General features: G+C 53.5%; 1 protein-coding gene across 4 annotated transcripts in view; it reads left to right on the top strand.

Annotated features, from left to right (window-relative positions):
- Positions 1-744: 744 nt before the first annotated feature.
- The window catches only part of CBS (cystathionine beta-synthase), a 48,579-nt gene continuing 43,323 nt past the window's right edge, over positions 745-6,000 (top strand). Inside the window, exon 1 of one of the 4 annotated variants that reach the window (XM_049874965.1) lies at positions 745-863. The gene's annotated coding sequence lies outside the window, so the exon portion shown is untranslated. Of the gene's footprint in view, positions 864-1,161; positions 1,307-6,000 lie in introns of those variants that run through there. The other 3 variants (XR_007516227.1, XM_049874962.1, XM_049874963.1) reach the window with 3 other exon arrangements.

The following is a 6,000-nucleotide window of genomic DNA, read 5'->3' as shown; positions in this document are numbered from 1 at the left end:
GCGGAGCTTCAGCGTCGGAATCGAACCTGCAGAAGCCGCAGTCTCTGCCCAGGGCGCCGCAGTGACCCAGGCTGGAGGCAGACCGAGGGGGCCCGCGGAGCAGAGCTCCACCTCTCTCAGATCGAGCGACAAATATTTGCTGAGGACCAGTCCTCAAGGCCTCACAGTCCTTCCCCTGTTTGTTTGTTTTCTTACTAAAAGCGTACAATTTCTTAAACTCGCCAAGAGCAAGCAGTTTCCGAAGTAAACCAGGACCCGGATCACCAGGGGCAGACCACCCCCCACGCCGCCGATAGCTGTATTTGGTATGTTCTGGCGGCGGTCGCGGGGATGGGGGTGGGCGGGGTCCTGGAGGCCAGCGGGTGTCCTGGGGATGGGGGTGGGCGGGGGTCCCGGAGACGAGCGGGGGTCCCGGAGGTGGGGGTGGGTGGGGGTCCCGCGGATGGGGGCTGGTGGCGGTCCCGCTGGCTGGGGTCCCGGGGGTGGTCCCCAACCCTGGGGAGGGTCCGGGAGACAAGCGAGGATCCCGCAGGCAGGCCAGGTTCCTGGAACTGGCAGGGTCCCGGAGGCCCGCGGGGATTCCTGAGGGGGTCCGGGATCCCGACCCGGGTCCCTGGCCTGGGGCCAGGGTGTAGGGGGAGGGCATCTCGGGGGAGGGGCGGGCGTCGCCGGGGGCCGGACCGTCTCCAACTCGGGATTGGCCGGGCCCGGCCTCCGCCCCCGCCTCTCGGCCAATCGCCCTCCGCCCATTATCCTCCCGTAGTTCGGGGGAGCTGCGAGCCGGTGGTCCCGGTCTCCCCTTACCTGCAGCTGCCGAGGCTGGACGCACTGAGCTCTCTTTATTGTTCGCCTTTCCCGTCCAGGTGAGCCCGGGCCCTGGCTGAGACCCGCGCCCGCCCCTGCAGAAGGGAGTTCGGACTGGCGCCGGGGTCGCCCCACCCGCCCTACGCGCGGAGTTGCATCATCTCCCCTTGAATCGCGGCCCCCCGCCCCCGGGTCAGCGCAGCCTCAACTAGACCCCGCTTCCCTACGCGCAACCCCCTCGACTGGCCCCACACCCAGCCTGGTCTCTGGCGCTGCGCGGGTCGCCTCTCCCCTCCCCAGGCGGCTGGACAGTCCTCCTGCTGGGCCGGGGTGACCACGTGGGTCGGGTCCCCGCTCCAGCACCGGCGGCCGCGAGCTCTGGGGCAGCGGGCCCGGCCGGGTGGAAAGTTTGGCGAGATGCGCTGCCCCGGTGCCGAGCGCTGATTTTTCGCGGCGTTTGGATGGGAAAGGGCTCTTGCGCAAAATGCTCGAGTGCGGCGGGGTAAATACTGCTGTCGTTGCGCGGACCTTACGAAGGCGGGAGGGGGAGGGCGCAGGGCATGCGAGACCCTGATCCAGGCGCTGTCTCGGGTTCTCCAGGAGGTTGGAGGGAAAGGGCCACCTCCACTTCCCCCGGCTGGAGGCGAGGCCCGGGGGCTGTGCCCGGGCAAGTGGAGGGGACGGGGGAGGGGCGGTGCGCGAAACTGGGACCCTCCGACGGGTCACCTGGGGCGTGTTCGTCCTAAACTGTCCCAGACTCCTCCTTCCGAAGGCAAGTGGCCAGGCGGTCTCCGAATCTTCTGTAGGGTCTTGGTTTCCCACTGCAAACTGCTCCTTTAAAAGAGGGGCTCGCTACTTTGCGCATCCTTAATCCTCGCTGGCCTCTTCTGGGCTGACAGGTGCGCGCGAGTGCTGGGGTGCATTTGGGGTGCGTCGTGACCCAAGAAGGGTCTTGCCGTTTAAGGTGCTGCCGGACAGACCCAGTGGCGCCAGGTGAGCGCGTCTCCCAGGACCCACCGAGGGGCGGCGGCGGCGCACGTGCGTTCTGCCCATTGGCGCTGTTGCCGCCGGGCCTGGCTCCCGACCAGGGTCGCTGCGTGAGCTTCCGGCCGAACGCCTGTGGGTTCTGCGGAGGTTTGTCCAGGTTTCGATCTGCCTTCCCGGCAGCTCCTTACCTTTCCGGAGACCGCGCCCTGGAGAGGCAAAACGACAAAGAGGAGGCGCGGCACCGCCCCCTTTTGCTGGGACGGGTCTACAGGCGCATCTAGCGAGTTCGGCAGGCCAGTGCTGGCCAGGGCGCCTCCGACCTGTCGCCTGTGACCGGAGGGAGGGTTAGGACAGGGGCTCTTTTGCGAGATAAGATTATCGCCCTCCTGCAGACGCCTTAGGCGCACGAAGGAGGGAAGGCGTTTTTCGACTTACGGCGAAGGCTATTTAAGAGGTTGGGGAAGAGGGACGTGGGGTATCCTTGAGTGGCCTCAGGGGAACGTAAGCCTCTGAAAATCGGTCCTTTTTCTTTCTTTTTTTTTTTTTTTTTTTTTTATGGAGGGTCCAATATGCCTCCTGATTTCGCAAAATTTTGCAAGAACCGCCGCTATAGGACACTTAGCGCGGAGCGGTAGATTTCCACTCGGAAACCCTCTGGCTGCTGGCCTGGTGAATTACAAAGGGATGGCGGCGGGAGGGGTGAGCGTGTGTCGCCTTCGCCCGCCCCTGGCCTCTGCCCAGGGCCTGTGACTCTGCTGGGGGCTGGTTTACAGCTGGCCTCTTTTTGAGTTGGGAGAAATTGAGCAGCCTCTGCCTTTGCTGCGATGGCGGGCGACACGGGGCGGCCTGGGCAGGGCGGACTCGGAGAACGTGAGCTGGTCCACGAGCCTGGGTTTACAAGTCCCGAGGGAGGATCCCAGGGAGGAGCCGTGTGCCCCTTCAGCCCAGCCCATGACGCTCCCACTGGGCTCGCAGCAAAACTGCCTTCCGGAGCCGAGGAGGCACAGGGGTCCCACCTGCCACGGGAGGAGCCTTGAGTCTGAGCTCAGAGACCACCCTGAGCCGCCTCCCTTGACTGTGAGCTTCTTGCAGGGACTTTCCAAACCCAGAGGGCTCCAGGAACTTTAAAAAAATAGTCTTCATTTTTTAGAGCAGTTTTTAATTTACAGAAAACCTGAGCAGAAAGTACAGAGTTCTCATATATCCCCCCCAACACATGCGCACATACAGTGTCTCCCCTATTATTAATGTATTTCATTACCAATACTGATACATTATCATGTATTGATCCATTATCATATATTCATATGTTATTCTTAACTAAAGTCCATGCTTTATTCAGATTTCCTTGTTAGCTGCCCCCGAGTTGCTCGGTTCTATGCCATCCTTGTGATCAATTTCGGATTAGGTTCTTTGTGATCATATGGTTTTCACTGGCTGACTTTAGGAAGTAGATTGCCAAGCCTTTCTTTCTAGTCTCAGTCCGGAAGTTCTTCCACTGAAACCTGTTCAGTATCATAGCAACACGCAAGCTAACATGACAGGGGAGTGCTAGCTGCACATGAGGTGCACTTGTCAGTAATGGAACCCAGGTCTCCTGCATGGAAGGTGAGAATTCTATCACTGAACCCCCAGGTGCCCTACAGATTTCCTTGTCGTTGTTAGGCATCATCAAGTCCCTTCCAAATCGTAGCGACCCTATGTACGACAGAACGGAACGCTGCCGAGTTCTACTCCGTCCTCACGATCATTGTTACGCTAGAGCCCATTGTTGCAGGCACTTGTGTCAGTCCATCTCATTGAGGCTCTCCCTCTTTTTCACTGACCGTCTATTTTACCAAGCATGATGTCCTTCTCCAGGGGACTGATCCCTCCTGACAACATGTCCAAAGCATATGAGACAAGTCTCACCATTCTCGCTTCTAAGGAGCATTCTGGCTGTACTTTCTCCAAGACAGATTTGGCAGTTCATGGTATATTCAATATTCTTTGCCAACACCACAATTCTAAGGCATCCATTCTTTGGTCTTCTTATTCATTGCCCAGCTTTTGCATGCATATAAGGCAGTTGAAAACACCATGACTTGGGTCAGGCACTCCTTAGTCCTTAAAGGGACAGCTTTGTTTTCTAACACTTTAAAGAGATCTTTTGCAGCAGCTTTGCCCAATGCGCTACATCATTTGATTTCTTGATTGCTTGCTTCCATGAGTGTTGACTGTGGATCCAAGTAAAATGAAATCCTTCACAATATCAGTCTTTTCTCCATATATTATGATGTTGCTTGTTGACCCGGTTGTGAGGATTTTTGTTTCCTTATGTTGAGGTGTAACCCATACTGAAGGCTGTGGCCTTAGATCTTTCTCAGTAAGTGCTTCAAGTCCTCTTCACCTTCAGTAAGCAAGGTTGTGTCATCTGCATATCCCAGGTTGTTAATGAGTCTTCCTCCAATCCTGATGCCCTGTTCTTCATACATTCTAGCTCCTCAGGTTATTTGTTCAGCATACAGATTGGATGAATATGATGACAGACACCTTTCCTGACTTTAAAACACACAGTATCCCCTTGTTCTGTTTGAAGGACTGCCCCTCCTTGATCTATGTACAGGTTCCTCATGAGCACACTTAAGTGCTCTTGAATTTCCATTCTTTGTAGTGTTATCCATAATTTGTTATGATCCACACAGTCATATGCATTTGCATAGCCAATAAAACACAGGTAAACATCTTTCTGGTGTTCTCTACTTTCAGCCAGGATCCATCTCAAATCAGCAGTGATATCCCCTCATTCCACATCCCCTTCTGAATCTGGCTTGAATTCTGGCAGTTCCCTGTCAACGTACTGCTTTCGGATGATCTTTGGCAAAACTGTACTTGCATGTGGTATTAATGATATTGTTTGATAATTTCCACATTCTGTTGGGTCACCTTTCTTAGGAATAGGCATAAATATAGATCTCTTCCAGTCAGTTGGCCAGGTAGCTGTCTTCCAAATTTCTTGGCAGAGACTAGTGAGCACCTCCAGTGCTCTACATCCATCTGTTGAAACATCTCAATTGGTGTTCCATCGATTCCTGGAGCCTTGTTTTTCACCAGTGCCTTCGGTGCAGCTTGGACTTCTTCCTTCAGTACCATTGGATCTTGATCATATGCTTCCTCATGAAATGGCTGAATGATGACCAATTCTTTTTGGTACAGTGACTCTGCGTATTCCTTCATTTTCTTTTGACGCTTCCTACATCGTTCAGTATTCTTCCCATAGAATCCTTTGTTACTGCAACTCGAAGCTTGAATTTTTTTCTTCAGTTCTTTCAGCTTGAGAAATGCCAAGTGTGTTCTTCTCTTTTGGTTTTCTAACTCCAGGTCTTTGCACATGTCACTATAATACTTTACTTTGTCTTCTTGAGCCACCTTTTGAAATCTTCTGTTCAGCTCTTTTACTTCATCATTTCTTCCTTTCACTTTATCTACTGGATGTTCAAGAACAAGTTTCAGGGCCTTTTCTGACACCCATTTGGGTCTTTTCTTTCTTTCCTGTGTTTTTGATGACCTCTTGCTTTCTTCATGTATGATGTCCCTGATGACATTCTACGACTCATCTGGTCTTCGGTCATTAGCGTTCAAGACATCAAATCTATTCTTGAGGTGGTCTCTAAATTCAGGTGGGATATACTCAAGGTCATACTTTGGCTCTTGTGGACTTGTTCTAATTTTCTTCAGCTTCAACTGAGCTTGCATATGAGCAATTGATGATGGTCTGGTCTGCCGTTGGCTCCTGGCCTTAGTTGTTACCCAGTGTCCTTGTTCTGTCCCAGGATCCCATCCAGGACACCACATTACATTTAGTCATCACGTGTTCTTAGGCTCCTCTTGGCTGTGACAGTTCATCAGACTTTGTGATACTGTTACCGCAAATCACAGATTTTAGCTGCCTGCCGCAAAGCCAGTACTGAGACAGGAGGAGGTAAGCAGCAAAAAGGCTTTATTTGAATACCGGTATCCAAGAGACAGAGGGGATAAGTTCCTCCCAAATTCTAACTCTAAAGGGCTAACTGGAGGGTTTTATAGGGAGAAGGTCAGGGCTTAGAGATTCCAGGAATGTTGATTCTTCTTTGAGGTGGACATAATGATAAAGCGACCTATTATTGAAGTTTTGCAAGTCTCTTCACGCCATGCTGGAGTCTTGCAAGTCTCTTCACGTCATCCTGTTTT

Source organism: Elephas maximus, chromosome 2 (assembly GCF_024166365.1).
Source record: "Elephas maximus indicus isolate mEleMax1 chromosome 2, mEleMax1 primary haplotype, whole genome shotgun sequence".
Lineage (NCBI taxonomy): Eukaryota > Metazoa > Chordata > Mammalia > Proboscidea > Elephantidae > Elephas > Elephas maximus.
This window is presented reverse-complemented; position numbering and strand designations above follow the sequence as displayed.